This window comes from Bubalus bubalis, chromosome 8 (genome assembly GCF_019923935.1).
Source record: "Bubalus bubalis isolate 160015118507 breed Murrah chromosome 8, NDDB_SH_1, whole genome shotgun sequence".
NCBI lineage: Eukaryota > Metazoa > Chordata > Mammalia > Artiodactyla > Bovidae > Bubalus > Bubalus bubalis.
This window is the reverse complement of record NC_059164.1, coordinates 28,520,767-28,537,103: the sequence shown is the minus strand read 5'-3', so window position 1 is coordinate 28,537,103 and position 16,337 is coordinate 28,520,767. Positions and strand designations below refer to the sequence as shown.

Below are 16,337 nucleotides of genomic sequence, written 5' to 3'. Positions count from 1 at the left end.
ACTGGCAAGGGCTTCTTAGAAAAGAATGTTTTGTTTCACTGAGCTTTGAAAGAAAGGAAGGATCTGAACATTTAAAGTTGGGAAAATAGTATTTCAGAGAGAAGAAACAGCATGGAGAACAAAATCTGTAGGGTTTAGGGAAACAGAAAACTGTTTGTTTTGGAAATAATATAAATGACATAAGGGCAAGTTAGGTTCTGGTCAGGAGATTGGGAGATCTGTGGCAAAGGAAATAGAATGACTCAGTTTAAATTGTGGAATGACCCAAGGGGAAACTTCAAAAGAGTTCTGGGTGGATCAAGTAGATTTGACCACATGAAACCCATTTCCTTAGTGGGGAGGCAGGGAGAGAGAAAGTGCAGAAAATGGAAAAAAAAATTATTTTGTCACCATTCTGCCATCTGCTTACTGTAGCTGAATCCTTCCATTAGGTTTTTGGGTTCAGACCAGGACTTGTCTATAACCATTTTATGGTTTGTTTCTAATGAGAAAGGAAAGGCTAGAGACAGATGTTGTATGAATAAAAGGAGAAAATACATTTTTTAGGTTTTGTTTGTTTCTAACACGTTCCCAGTGTTGCAAAAAGTGAAACAATTATTGCACCTTTACTTTTACCCAAGTTTTAAAATTTCTATTTTTCCTTCCAATTTTCTTATTTTTGTTTCGAGCAATCAGAGGTAATGTTGGAATGCACAGAAGGAAAACACAAAATCAGAGAATGGAAAGGAAAATGATAGAAAATATCAGCAAGTTTCATCTTGTTCACATTTTAAAATTACATTTAAAGTAATCCAGGGCATTCAGAAATTGAAGGGTAAAATGTTTCTATTATACCCTTTAGCACCTGTGAGTGACAATCACAATGCTGATGCAGGATTAACTAGAGGCTTTCAGGATTTATCTGGGAAGTTCTCATTCATCTGTTGCACAAGGTAATGAGGCATCTCTGCCCTGAATCACTGAAAGAGAATCTGGTGTGGCAGGTTGCACAGCTGAATGAGGATTTGTTTGCATAAAGTCTTTTTCGTTCGAACAGTGAGGGCACCTTCTTGTTGGCAAACATCAAACCTTTTTTTGTTTCCTTTTATAGATATAATTTCATATTTACAAATTGTTCTTAAATATACCCACCCAATACATACATGTTTACTTTTTGCTTTGCTTTTCCACCTTCCCAGAGCAAAGCTGCACCCTCTTCTCCCAGTTTCAGGTGAGAAATTTGAATTGTGGGTATTGTAGTTCTTCTCCCTGTTAGGGTTTCGGGTTGAGCAGCCTGGAGTCATACCACAAGGACTCCTAGTCCCAGGTGGCTCAGTAAGTGATAGTTCAGGCGCCACATACAGAGCAAGGCACGTTTGTAAGGAGTCCTTGGTTTTGGGTAGAAAGACTTCCATTCACTCTACCAAATAATGTTCCTGAACTGAAGAGACTGGGGTTCATTTCTGCAATTGTAAGTGCTGCTTTTAAAAATTAATTCTTTTCACTATTGATATATGGTGCTAATAGGAAATTGTGTCATTTCCAGAACAATTGAATAAAGTAAATATTTCTTCCTTCCCAAGGCCTCCTTGGGAAAGAAAAAGAGAAGGTAATTGACACTCTGTGGGTTTGTGGGACATGGTTTAGAATAAATTTTAACACATAAAATAAATACCTGAGACATGGCATAGGATGAAATAATTTATGAAAAGAACAATAAGACATGCTACATTCAAAGTCAGGTATAAACAACAACAACAACAATAGAATCCCACTTTGACTGACTTCAAACATGTGGATGGTTGAAATCCTTTGAAACTTTAAAATATTTCAAAAGGCAACAGCTGTGTTGAAAAGACTGTGGATGTTAAAGTCAGATAAAGTTAGATTCAGTGGCCCTACTTCTTATTAGATATGTAAACTTTGGCACAATATTTCACCTTGTGGAGCCCCCATTTCCACACTTGTAAGGTGGGTATAAAACCTACTTCACTGGATTAATAGTATAAATGAATGTTGTGCATTATGCTGAATAGATGCCTAGACAATAGCTACTGGAGGGTGGACTTTCTTCATAATGAAGTTTCAATTCAGCTTCAAAAACAGATTAAAGGGATAATTTATTGTAGGATTCCACTTATATGAGGTATTAAGTGTAGTCAAATTCATGGAAACAGAAAGTAGAATTGTGGTTGCCAGGGGTTAGGGAAATAGGAAATATTTAGTAGGTAACGAGTTTCAGTTTTGCAATTTGAAAATGTTCTAAAGATTGATTGCACAATAATGTAAATATACTTAACAGTACCGTGCTCTACACTTACAAATGGTTAGGATGGTAAGTTTTACATCATGTGTTTTTACCACAATTAAAAAAAACCAGATCAAGGAGTGCGTAGTTAGAATTCTGGTGCCTCTTATTTATGAAAGTATCTCTGACTCCTTAAAACATGTCTAAATCCATTTTCAGTGGGTCTAATTTTAGGGTTGATATTGGATCACCTGTGTTAAAATAATAATTAGCAGAGAGGATAATGCAATTTTGCTGTATTCTTAAAGTCATCACTATTTTTGTGGAGATCCTTTTATATCCTCCATAACTTAATTATGTGATTAATTCGTAATAGTGAGATTTCATCATTACTGTACAGAATATAAGAATTGTGAAGTCATAGTTTGGTTACAACTTGCTTAAAAACTTTAGAAACAGCTTAAATGTTTTATTTATTTTGGTGTTCTCACCTTCCCTGAAGCTAATTTATAAACAGATAATTTTATGTGTCTGTCTTAGAGATAATAAAGACTATTAAGACAGGATGGTGTTTAGCTAATACATTTTAAGACAGGATGGTGTTTAACAGATCCTGTCTTAAAATGTATTAGCTAATTTGGAGGACAGAAGGCAATTTGAAATTAAATTGATTTTAAATTTAATAACATACGATGAAAGTATGTCATTGTTGAATTTTTGGAAAATCTCTTGAAAGACTACACCAATGCCTAGCTGTCTATTAAAGCTATGTGTCTTCTATGGTATTTGGTGATAACTGAGAAGGCAATGGCAACCCACTCCAGTACTCTTGCCTGGAAAATCCCATGGGTGGAGGAGCCTGGTAGGCTGCAGTCCATGGGGTTGCTACCAGTCGGACAGGACTGAGCGACTTCACTTTCACCTTTCACTTTCCTGCATTGGAGAAGGAAATGGCAACCCACTCCAGTGTTCTTGCCTGGAGAATCCCAGGGATGGGGGAGCCTGGTGGGCTGCCGTCTATGGGGTCGCACAGAGTCAGACACGACTGAAGCGACTTAGCAGCAGCAGAAGGTGATAGTAACTGGTATTTGTGACAAGTGTGTAAAGTTTTGCATGGGATATATCATTTAAATGTAAACTCTCTCAGGAACTATGTCAGGAAGTCCAGGGTAGGATTAAAGTGAAAACAGAGGAGAAGGAAAGCTGCAGAATCAGTTGATAAATATAGTATACTATCTAAAAGGGCATTACTTTTGCTGTTGAATGTCATCTATAGTCTACTCTCTCTAGGACATGCCATTTATTCACTTAACAATTACTTCTAACAGTCCTACAATGTCCTCCCACTGGGCTGGGCTTTGGGGTTAGAGTGACTGAGGCATAGCCCTTGAGGGGATCATATTCTACTACAGGAGGTATGTACTTATAAATAGCTAAAGGCAGAAAGTGCTAATTCATGTCACTCAAGTCATTCCTGGCCTCACTGTTGGTTCATTCCTACTGCTTAGAGTATATAGTGCTCAGGATCATGAGATTAAAGAAGTTTCCATAAGTCTTTGCTTGAACTGTAATAATTAGAGGACAAAAAAAAAATAAATTTGAAAACTTGAATGTGAGTTGTTCAAAAACAAAGTGGAATGACTTCCCTGAACATGGAAGAAATACGTACTCAGAATCTCAGAGGAAGGGGAGTTCATAGTGTCTGGAATAAATAACAGGTGCTGGGAATGAAAATGGAAGAGGGGGATGGGAATTCAATAGCAAAACAACAATAATAATAATTTATAATAATAATAAATGATAACAGTCAAAATGCTTTTGAGTTTTTAAGCTTGGGCCTGAGAGAATAACAGTAATACTGAAGCAAAAGAGAGGGGAGCTAGTTCTTTTGGGGGAAATGTGCTTAAGGAAATTTGAAATCGGAGCTAAGCTGACCTTTCAGTGGAAAGGGAAACTGCGTTGTTAATCATGTGGAATTGGAATTCTGGAGAGCCATCAGAACTGGCCAGAGAAATAGAGACAGCAAGCAAGCACCTCTTTCAGTAAGATGAAGCAGTTCTGTTCTTCCTCATGCCTCACTCATAGAGGCTTGCTGAAGAAAAAGAATCTCCAGGTATCTAGGGATGGAGAGGGGAAAGAAGACTAGACTGACTGCTTCCACAACTTTATTTTGTCTTAGGGTTTCTCTCTTGATTACTATAGTCACTACCTTGCTCAGTGATGACACTTCTTTGTAGGAGCCTTCCTGGGAAAAAACAGAAACATCATCTCTAGCCAGGAGACTGACCACTAGGTTTACTTTCCAGGAATGGTAGAGGGGAGTTTTTGTGTCTTCTGTTTCCATTGGAAAGAGCACTTAATTTGAAAGTTTTCCTAAAAAATACAGTACATAGTAGATTTCCATTTAAAGATAGACAGATATCATAAAGTCTTGCACACTCACCTTCCAGTCTAGCAAAAAAAAAAAAATTTAGAAATTAAAAAAAATCAAGTGCTCTACCTGGTTCTGTTTCTCCCTTTGCTCCCTCAGCAGTCACTGCTTTTCGGTCTTTGTAGATTTTCTTTCTGTTGTATGCTTTTATTCTTTTGTCTACCTTTATTTTTATATTTTACTATTTCTACTGCCATTGAACATATCCATAAATATTATATAAGCTTGTTTTAAAGTTGAAAGATTTTATATAAACCCTAGAGTATACAGTGTTCAACTGCAACTTGCTCTGTTCTTTTAACCTCGTACTTTTGAGGATAATCCGTATTGATTTTTGTACTACAACTTATTAGTTTTCATAGCAGCATGGTATTTTGCTGTCATAAGTAGAATTATAAATAATCTTATACATGCCAGTTGTATACAAATGTAAGATTTATTTTAGTGAATATTTCATAGATTTGCTGAACCATAGTCATGCATATCTTCAAATTTATGAGATACTGATGAATTGCCTTCTAAAATATTTATCCCATATTTTGTTCATACACAGTGAAGGAGAATTCCTGTTTCTCCCTAATCTCAAGACATTTATTTATCTTAAATGCTCTAAATAAATAATCTCTCCAGATGTAACTGAAAACCAGATACTTTTGGCATCTTGGAGACTCAGATATGTTTGTAGCATTGTAATCTCTAAAATATAGTGCAAAATTTGATCTTAAATCAACTCCCTTGTTTCTCAACCTATGGTGTGAGAGAGCAACTGAATTTTCTATTTAGTAGACATTGTTATTGCTCAGTCACTAAATCGTGCCCCACTCTCTGTTATTCCATGCACAGCGGGCTTCCCTGGCCTTCACTATCTCCCACAATTTGCTCAAATTCATGTCCATTGAATCAGTGATGCTATCTAACCATCTTTTCCTCTGCCACCCGCTTCTCCTTGTGCCTTCAATCTTTACCAGCATCAGGGTCTTTTCCAGTGAGTCAGTTCTTTGAAACAGGTTGGCAAAGTATTGAAGTTTCAGCTTCAGCATCAGTCCTTCCAATGAATATTCAGGGTTGAGTTCCTTTAGGATTGACTGGTTTGATCTCCTTGCTGTCCAAGGGACTCTCAAGAGTCTTCTCCAGCACCACAATTTGAAAGCATCAATTCTTTGGTGCTCAGCCTTTTTATGGTCCAACTCTCACATCTGTATATGACTATTGGACCTTTGTTGGTCAAGTGATATATCTGCTTTTTAACACTCTGTCTAGGTTTGTCATAACTTTCCTTCCAAGGAGTAAGTCTTAATTTCATGGCTGCAGTCATTGTTCACAGTGATTTTCGAGCCCAAGAAAATTAAATCTGCCACTGTTTCCACTTTTCCCCCAACTATTTGCAATGAAGATGGGACCAGATGCCATCATCTTCATTTTTTGAATGTTGAGTTTTAAGCCAGCCTTTTCACTTTTGTATTAATAATAATAATGATACCATGTACCAAATACTGTCTTAAGTCCTTTAAGTGAAATATATGACTTAATTAATTTGAGGGTTAAGATAATGATGTTCTGCCATTTTAGAGATAAAGAAACTGATTCACAGAAATACCATGTCAATAGTAAGAGGTGGTGAAATTTGTATCTACTCAGACTATTCCAGCTAAGACAAGTGATAAAAGGTATATGGGAGCAGACTGGAAAAAGAGACATCAAAGTAGCATAGTCCTAAACTTCCAAAAGTTTAAAATCTAGCCACTATTTAATAAGATAAAAAGAGCATAATGAAGTGATGAGAAGTGTCAAATAAGTCTATATTTTTATGGAGAGAATTTAATTTTGCCTAGGAAACCTGGAAATGATTCTCATAAATGATCAAACTTTACTGAGCCTTGGAAATTAGAGAAAGGAAGTTAAAGAGGCAAAAACAAAGGGAGTAGCTACTTATAAAATATAAGGAAATAGAAAGTACAAAATATATTTGGTAAAGTTAATTTATCCAGCCATTGACTCAACAAATAATTTCTGAACATCTGTTGTGTGTGAGGCACTGACCTAAACTGTGGGACATAGCAGTGAACAAAAAAGACCCCGTCTCTCTCCATAGGTAAGTGTGGTTGGTGATGTAGTATTTGGGGAATTGGGGGCAAAAGATGAAGGAAATAAGATTGGAAAGATAGATTGCTTATAATTATGAAGCATTTTCAAATATCAGCCTAAGAATTGTGCACTTTATTCTGAAGGCAGTGAGGAATCAGTGTGAGTCACTGTGGGGTGAGTGACATTATTCAATTATTTATTCAGTAAACATGAATTCAGCGGGCTTCCCAGGTGGCTCTAGTGGTAAAGCCCCGCCTGCCAATGCAGGAGACATAAGGGACAGGGTTCAATCCCTGGGTCAGGAAGATCCCCTGGAGGAGGGCATGGCAACCACTCCAGTATTTTTGCCTGAAGAATCCCATGGACAGAGGAGCCTGGCAGGTGACATAGCATCATGTATGTCTGTAGCATCATACAGAGTTGGACATGACTGAAGCGACTGAGCGCACAAACATTAATTCAACCTGAGCTTTACTTAGTCCTGGAGATGCGAAGATTGAGGGAGTCATAAGCATGTGTATACAGTTGATAATGCTATGTAAGAAATAAGATGGGAGTTGCAAAGCATAGGAAAGCCTAACAGAGGCTGGAATGTGTGGTGAGAAGAGGGGGACCATGGTAGGAGATCCTAGAAAGTAGCCAGTTTTGACCTAATGAAAATTTATCAGAGTAAAACTTTCGGTGTGTTTCCCTTCCAATTTTTCAATGTTCAAAAGAAAATAAATTTTATTAACTGACATATCATTTCATATATCAAACTTTTTAATTTTCTGAAACTTTCTCCTCAATACCTATACAGAAATATAATTCTCAATCCTCAAACTAGAGTGCTAGGAGAAGCCTCTTTATCCTTTGCTACTTGAAAAATAGCAAGTCTCAAGCAAAGTAAACAATCTCTGCTTACTAAACCATTCTCTTTTTGGATGGTTTTAATAAACTGAAAATTCAATAAAAACATTACTTGTTTTTGAATATCAATAATTGAACATTGTTTTCTAGTTATAAAGGTTAATTCCTCAGTATTTACATGTAAATTGCAAACATACAGTATGGAAGTATTTTTATGTTCTGCCTGTAATCCAGCCTATTTTTCTGTATTATCATGTGCAAAAAAAAAAAAAGTATGTTATAGCTCACCTATTTATGGAAAAATATAGACTCATTTATTCAGTCCATGGTGTTTCATTCAAGTTTCTAAATCTTATTTATAAATGACTTGGTCAGTTATTTGGAAAGGGCATTTCACTTGGGTATAGACACAACTGTGTCAGAATGTCAGGGCTGAAAAAAGATGTTGGAGACTTTGTGCCAAATAGAAAAACTTAAAAAAATTAAGCAATGAATAGAGGCCTTACTGTGTATGTAAATATATTTACAAAGATATTAAAGAAAAAATGTAAAGTAATTCTTGCCACAATAAGAAAATGCAAATAATATGTTAGCATATAGAACGTGAAATAAGCTGAAACTCTAGGTTTCAGATTTCTCGTCTGCGAATTCTCTCCTCATAAGTACGACATGGCAGCTTTCGGTTTTTTCCAACTCTTTCCAGTAAGAAATATTGTAAACATATGGAATGTCTAGTGCCTTTCCTTTTTTTACTTAATATATCTCAGTGATTGACCCATATCATTGCATATGAGAAAACCACATTATTTTTTTACCACAATGGCTATGGATATGCCAAAGATTTTTATTGGTCTCATATTGTTGATTTTTATGTAATTTCTAGATTTTGGCTACAATTAACAGAGCAAGAGTGGTCAAGGAGGTTAAATTGGAAAATTTGGCCAAGATTCTAAGATAACTGTTTTCTGACTAAAATCCCAAGTTGGGAATATTTTCACAAGTATTGACTCCTCACCCACTTCCAGGTTATAAGGAAAAATAAAGGGAGAATAAAACACTGAGAGGATTTTATAAGAATGATTTTTGAAGAGCTAACCCAGTGTGGAGAGGTAGAAGTGAGGGATGGTCTTTTTTATCTCGAACTTAGAGGAAGTGGCTTTGCTATATACTCCTGGAAAGCTTAATGTGTTTTCCTCTAGGAAAGCAGAGCTGAGGGGGACATCACTAACAGAAGAATTAGATGCATTGCTCAGTTCACAGGTGATACAGTCATAAGCTTCTGAGGATTCCCCAAAGCTCACTCTTGTACATGTGCACACACTCACCCCCATACAGTGTCAGTAATAAACACTGCAGAGCCAAAGCCAACTTTCAATCACACTAATAGAGTAAAAATGTTCTGTTTATTTCTCCTTTTTCTTCCTTATTCTCCAGTTTTGGAGGCTTCAGTAACAGGAGCTTGCAAGTTGGGTGACAGAGGAATTGAGGTAGAAAAAGAGAAGGTGTGCACAGCATTCCTTTTCCAGAAGCCTGTAGACTTGTAGGGCACGAGAGCAGGGAGATCGGTCTTACACCAAAATGTTGGTATGCTGATGGAAATATTGGATGGGGCATTCTAATTCATGAATCAAAACTGTATTTTGCAACTTTAAATAACCACAGAATTTTCTTTAAATCTCAGAGTAACCAAAAGATACATGGGGCCAACTGGGGAATTTTCATCAGTGGTATTGGGAAAAACTTCCCCCAGTGAATACATTTTTAAAAGGCAAGTGGTGGGCAAAAATACAATTGCATTCTGATTCATCTCACAAATTGTTTCAAATGGTTACATGTGTATCTTTGCCTATATGTAAGGGAAACTCTCATTCTTAAACAAAGACAATATATCTATGAATTTCCAGAACAGAGTAATTACCTTGCAGTGAGAATAACTGAAATTAAAACTACTGTAGACAGAGTATAGAGAGTATTTCTAGAAGACTCTTGAGAGTCCCTTGGGCTGCAAGGAGATACAACCAGTCCATCCTAAAGGAGATCAGTCCTGGGTGTTCATTGGAAGGACTGATGTTGAAGCTGAAACTCCAGTACTTTGATCACCTCATGAGAAGAGTTGACTCATTGGAAAAGACTCTGATGCTGGGAGGGATTGGGGGCAGGAGGAGAAGGGGACGACAGAGGATGAGATGGCTGGATGGCATCACTGACCCGATGGACATGGGTTTGGGTGAACTCGGGGAGTTGGTGATGGACAGGGAGGCCTGGTGTGCTGTGGTTTGTGGGGTCACGGAGAGTCGGACACGACTGAGCGACTGAAATGAACTGAACTGAATTCACTATGGTAATGTCTTTTAAAATTTAAATTAATTAAACTAATTAAAATTTAGGTTAATTAAAATTAGTAAAAATGAAAAATTCAGTTTCTCATTTGCATTAGCCTTATTTCAAATGTTCAGTAGCTACAAGTAACTATTGATTATGTGATTTGACAAAGCAGATATAGAATATTCCCCAAATCACAGAATTTTTGTTCCCTATCACAGACATTAAACCGTTTAATTCTCACGAAACATAGGGGGAAAATTATAGTTATTGTTCCCACTTAATAAATATGAAAATCTAGAATCAAAGAGGTTTAGAATCTTGAATTTCTTTTGATTCCAGGTGCCCTGATCTTTCCTCTAAACCACACTGGTTGACCCTCAAGGCAAGAAGATAAAAAAAAAAAATCAGTTTCACTCTACTTTCAGAATGCTATGGGGGATGTCCTAAAATCTAGAAATCCCTAAGGGAAGGAAGATATGCTCATCTCAGTGTTACTGGATTGGTGGGGAACAAGTCTTATTTCTAGTTTCTCAGTCAGTTAAGTTCAGTTCAGTCGCTCAATCGTGCCAGACTCTTTGCAAACCCATGGACTGCAGCACATCAGGCTTCCCCTGTCCATCACCAGCTCCTGGAGTTTACTCAAACTTGTGTCCATTGAGTCAGTGATGTCATCCAACCACCTCATCCTCTGTTATCCCTTTCTCCTCCTGCCTCAATCTTTCCCAGCATCAGGATCTTTTCCAATGAGTCAGTTCTTTGCATCAGGTGGCCAAAGTATTGGAGTTTCAGCTTTAGCATCAGTCCTTCCAATGAATATTCAGGACTGATTTCCTTTAGGATGGACTGGTTGGATCTCCTTGCAGTCCAAGGGACTCTCAAGAGTCTTCTCCAACACCACAGTTCAAAAGCATCAAGTCTTCTGTGCTCAGTTTTCTTCACAGTCCAACTCTCACATCCATACATGACTACTGGAAAAACCATAGCCTTGACTAGATGGACCATTGTTGGTACAGTAATGTCTCTGCTTTTTTAATATGCTGTCTAGGTTGGTCATAGCTTTCCTTCCAAGGAGCAAGTGTCCTTTAATTTCATGACTTCGGTCACCATCTGCAGTGATTTTGGAGGCCCATAAAATAAAGTCGCTTACTGTTTCCATTGTTTTCCCCATCTCTTTGCCATGAAGTGAAGGGGCCAGATGCCATGATCTTTGTTTTCTAAATGTTGAGTTTTAAGCCAACTTTTTCACTCTCCTCTTTCACTTTCATCAAGAGGCTTTTTAGTTCTTTACTTTTTCCCATAAGGGTGGTATCATCTGCATATCTGAGGTTATTGATATTTCTCCTGGAAATCTTGATTCCAGCTTGTGCTTCCTCCAGTTCAGCATTTCTCATGATGTACTCTGCATATAAGTTAAATAAGCAGGGTAACAATATACAGCCTTGACATACGCCCTTCTTGATTTAGAATCAGTCTGTTCTATGTTCAGTTGTAACTGTTGCTTCCTGACCTGCAAACAGATTTCTCAGGAGCCACGTCAGGCAGTCTGGTATCCTGATTACTTTAAGAATTTTCCAGTTTATTGTGATCCACACAGTCAAAGGCTTTGGCATAGTCAATAAAGCAGAAGTAGATGTTTTTATGGACCTCTCTTGCTTTTTCAATGATCCAACAGATGTTGGGAATTTGATCTCTGGTTCCTCTGCCTTTTCTAAATCCAGATTGAACATCTTGAAGTTCACAGTTCATGTACTGTTGTAGACTGGCTTGGAGAATTTTGAGCATTACTTTGCTAGTGTGTGAGATGAGTACAATTGTGTGGTAGTTTTAGGATTCTTTGGCATTGCCTTTCTTAGGGATTGGAATGAAAACTGGCCTTTTCCAGTCCTGTGGCCACTGCTGAGTTTTCCAAATTCGCTGGCATTTCTAGTTTCTAATACAGCCTGTTTTACAATCTATAAAATTTATTCCTATAGATGTAGATTCAACTAAAAGAGTGTTTTAATGAATGGGGGACATTTTAGTAGCAATGTTGTTGGGTTAGCCATTCAGTCGTGTTCTACTCCTTGTGACCCCATGGACTGTAGTCCACCAGGCTCTTCTGTCCATGGGATTCTCCAGGCAAGAATACTGGAGTGGGCTGCCATTTCCTTCTCCATTAGCAGCAATAGTGAAATACTAAATAACCACACTTAACTAAAATTTCGCCTTCACTTTTGTATGGTTCTCTGAGAAACTACTCAGTGACTTGGTTATGCATAGATTGTTTTAAGACCAGGTTTACTTTCCATTGTTTTTACAAAATAAATATACAAAATTCATAATAAAACTGTTGCTTCACACTAAACATCTAATGGTGTGAACATGTAATTGTTTTATTGGAGAAAATATGAACCCAGATGGCTCAGCCTTGAGTCCATTTCATAAACACTTCATGATACAATGGGGCTCACTCTTGTATCTCCTGATCCCAGCTATTCCTTTCATCCCTCTCTGTTGTTACTGCTACAGACTGTGTACCCCTTCCTCTGGGTCTCACCTGTTGTGTCCAGCTCTTTGCAGTCCCATGGACTATACAGTCCATGGAATTTTTCAGGCCAGAATACTGGAGTGGGTAGTCTTTCCCTTCTCCAGGGAATCTTCCCAACCCAGGGATTGAACCCAGGTCTCCTGTATTGCAGGCAGATTCTTTACCAGCTGAGTCACAAGGGAAGCCCTACCAGCACCAGTTAAGGTCATCTTTATATTTGACTCTTAAATTCAGATGATATAGTGTCACTTCTTTCCTTTAAAATATATGCCTTTAAATAAAGAAACATAAAAACAGAAATTTATCCTGCCAAATAATACCCAGTTATTTGAAGACTTTAAAAAAGAAAGATGTACAACTATCTGGGTTGGTTTAGGGTGACACTTTCCTGGGTACTGAGTAATATGAAAAACACTCAGCATGGCTATGGCACAGACGCTGACTTATCAGAACGGATGCTGGTCAGCATATAGTACCCGGTGTTCTCACTGAGTATCCACTCTGCCTAGAAGCATGGATAGTCATGAAAATATTGCCTGGCTTTTATAAGCTTCTAATATTAGATAACACTCATGTTTCCAGTCTTGGGTGGCATGGGATATCTTGGGAGCCTAACTATGAGGATATTTCTCTTGATTCAAGCAAAGAGTAAATGAGGTTCTGACGGTTGAGAGCATTGCTTGGCTCCCCTTTTATCTAATTACATTGCTTGATCTCTCATGCCTTGAGTTGAGTTTGGCTGTTTACTGAAGTTGAAATTCCCTGTTCTTAAACTATGCTCTCTTGCTTGTTGAGGTTTTACAGCAATTTACTTTCTCTCTTAGGATTTGTTGTTATGATCAGTAAGTTGGTTGAGAATGTTGATACCAGAAGTCGCTCAGAGACCTGTTTTCTTTCGTGGGTGTCATGATTTTCTTCCATTTTTATTCTTATCATTTTGAAATATAACTTAGTAATGGTTGTTTCTGAGACATTTTTATGTTTAATTGTAGCTCTCTGTTTCTAGTAATCTTTTAATGAGCATGTGTATGTGTGAGTATGCATATAGAATGATATAGCCACTTGTTTTTCTTTATTCTCTATCTTGCTAATAATTGTAGAATAATATGGGTTTCCAAGGTGGTGCAAGTGGTAAAGAATCTCCCTGCCAATGCAGGAGGTGCAAGAGATGCAGGTTTGATTGCTGGTGAAGGAAGGTCCTCTGGAGTAGGAAGTGGCAACCCACTCCAGTATTATGGCCTGGAAAATTCCATGAAGCGATGAGCCTGGTGGGCTACAGTTCCTGGGATCCCAAAGAATCAGACATGACTGAGCACACATGCATATGGTTTGCTCGGGCTTCCCTAGTGGCGTCCCCAGTGGTAAAGAATTCACATGTGATGCTGGAGATATGGTTTCAATCCCTGAGTCAGCAAGATCCCCTAAAGAAGAAAATGGCAACCCACTCCAGTTTTCTTGCCTGGGAAATTCCATGGACAGAGGAACTTGGCAGGAGTTGCAAAGGAGTTGGACATGACTTAGGGACTAAACCACACCAGCAATAGTTAAATCACAGTTGCTTTAAAACTGTTCAGAAGACCTTTTTCTTTTATGAAAATACGTTTAATTCACAAATTTCGTATTGATTAATTTTATAGAACATTAATTTTATTCATTTTAAAGTCTAAGCATTTCAATATAAACAAAATTATTTTGAAATAAAATCTATTTTTTATTAAAACCAGGTGATAAGAATTGCAAGTGGATTCCTATCCCCTCATTCTAATTCTTATTTTAGAGCATGGTTCTATGTGGTTATTTCTTCATGTTTATGCAATGATCTTCACGTTGCTGGAGGGTGTTGTGGGGAGGATAGTGCTAGAGCACAGGTCAAGAGGGTGCCAGAGTGTCCATTGTGCTGGGCAAGGCAGGCCAAGCCCTTTACCTGTAACTTCAGTGGTATGTCCTGGGTTGAGCTGCTGCCACATTCTCTGCCATATACTCTCAAGTCCCTTATATGTGTAAATCCCCTTTGCCCTGTAGCTTTGCCTGGGATGGTGCTTTTTTTTTTTTTTTCCTAATGTGCCTAAGCAGGAGAAAGTCAAATCTACCAACTCTTTATCTGTGGACCACATTTCCACCTTTGTAACTAACGCTTTTCTCTTCTAATTCCAGCTTCTTTGTGCGTGTATTGTATAAATCACATAATCTGTCTGTGTCTCAATTTCTTATCTGCAAAAGGAGCTCGTACTCTGGCTACTTTTTCTGCTAAGATAGTCCTGAGGATTAATGAACTGACTTTCAAAAGCACAAGTGTCTGAGATGATAGGCCCTCCATAAATTCAAATTACAATTATTACTATCCTCCCTTTTACTGCCAGGAGAACAGTAACTCAAATGGGATCTAGTTATTTATAAAGGGCTTTGCATTTTAAAAAGTATTTTGTAATCTTTAATAACTTAGAACAGCCTCTCCCTGCACAGTCTCAGCATCATGCTTCTATTGAAAAAAGGATTCATATAAATCTTTTTCATGAACTCGTTCATTGTTTTGCTGATTCAGATTATTATTTTTAAATCCTATTTTGTCTTATCCTTGAAGGATTTGTTCTATGTCAAGGCTTCTTGGGGGGTATGGGATTTATTCTTCTAATTGAATTATTTGGATAATATAAATATAATTTTACTTATAAATTGGTAACCTTTATAAAAATATTGCTTCATTAGAATGGAAATGAAGAGATTAAAATTGAGGCTGAGATCTGTATTGAGAACTCCAGAATGGAGGCTTGGACCAGGGTCAGACTTCAGGAGCTTATCAAATCATGATTGAATTATCAAAGGGTGGAGCCTGGACAGAATGTTCACTTGTCCAAATAAGCCTTCAATGTTTACCTTGGGCAGTTGATTTCCTTTCATCCCCTCCACCCACTAGGAGACAAGCATCCATTAAATTGATTCCTTGGCTATACAGCTTTCTTCATTGTTTACACTCTGAAACTGTCTGGATACACTTGGCTCTTTATCCCTCTCGATCTCCCATGTTGCCTTTGGATCCAATGCTTGATTCTGGTTCAGAAAAGTCCCTGGGGCTTTACCCAAGCACTGGTTTAATTAGTGCCAGGTTTTTTCCATCACTCATGAAAGGGGATCAGGCATTGCTTTGATCTAATATCTTTTTGGCAACAGTTTGCTTCTCTTCCCACCACTTTTCTTCATGCCCCAGGTATCCTGTGTTCTCCAGGACATCCAGAGGTATGTAGTCTTCATGAGGTTTCTTTGCTAATACCCAGACTTCAGAACTTCCTCTTCTTTCTTTCTCTACCTGGATGAGTCAGTCTAGTAACTGGAAGGCAGTCTGCCTCATGACTTTGGTGTTTCAGGGTTTCATCACTAGAGAGTGCTATTTTCTTCTTATGATCCTTGAAATCGTTTATGTTGAAATGGTTTTTATTAAATATTTCTATAAATGAAATCACATATATATTCTAGTGGACAAAAGAAGCCTATATATTTTAAGGATGAAAACAAAGAATAAATGGTAGCTTTGGAAGCATTTCTCCTAGAAACCAAAATGTTAAGTCTACTATTAGCTGATCAAAATTTGTTTTAAACTTTTCTGTTTCATCTGAAGTTGAGTGTGAAGAATAATGATTTAAACTTCATTTTTCAAATATGGCTTTTTAAAACTTTACAAGATAAAGTTTGTCTGAAATCTTTGTACATCATACAATTACATTCTACTTTCTTAATTTTTGTCTGGAGGCATTTGTGAAATAAACCATGCTCTCAAGTTTTTTCAGTCCTCAGTTTATTGATAGTGGGAACACAAGGACATGTACAGATTTACTGGCAGACAAAAGAATTTGATATATATTATGTGAAAAATCAGAGTCAGCTCAACATTTTGAAAT

General features: G+C 37.5%; 1 protein-coding gene across 6 annotated transcripts in view; it reads left to right on the top strand.

The window, feature by feature from the left end:
- Positions 1-1,302: 1,302 nt before the first annotated feature.
- The window catches only part of MACC1 (MET transcriptional regulator MACC1), an 87,030-nt gene continuing 71,995 nt past the window's right edge, over positions 1,303-16,337 (top strand). For 2 of the 6 annotated variants that reach the window (XM_044946522.2, XM_044946520.2), the window contains exon 1: positions 1,316-1,450. The gene's annotated coding sequence lies outside the window, so the exon portion shown is untranslated. Of the gene's footprint in view, positions 1,451-16,337 lie in introns of all 6 variants that reach the window. The other 4 variants (XM_025290942.3, XM_025290946.3, XM_044946519.2 and 1 more) reach the window with 4 other exon arrangements.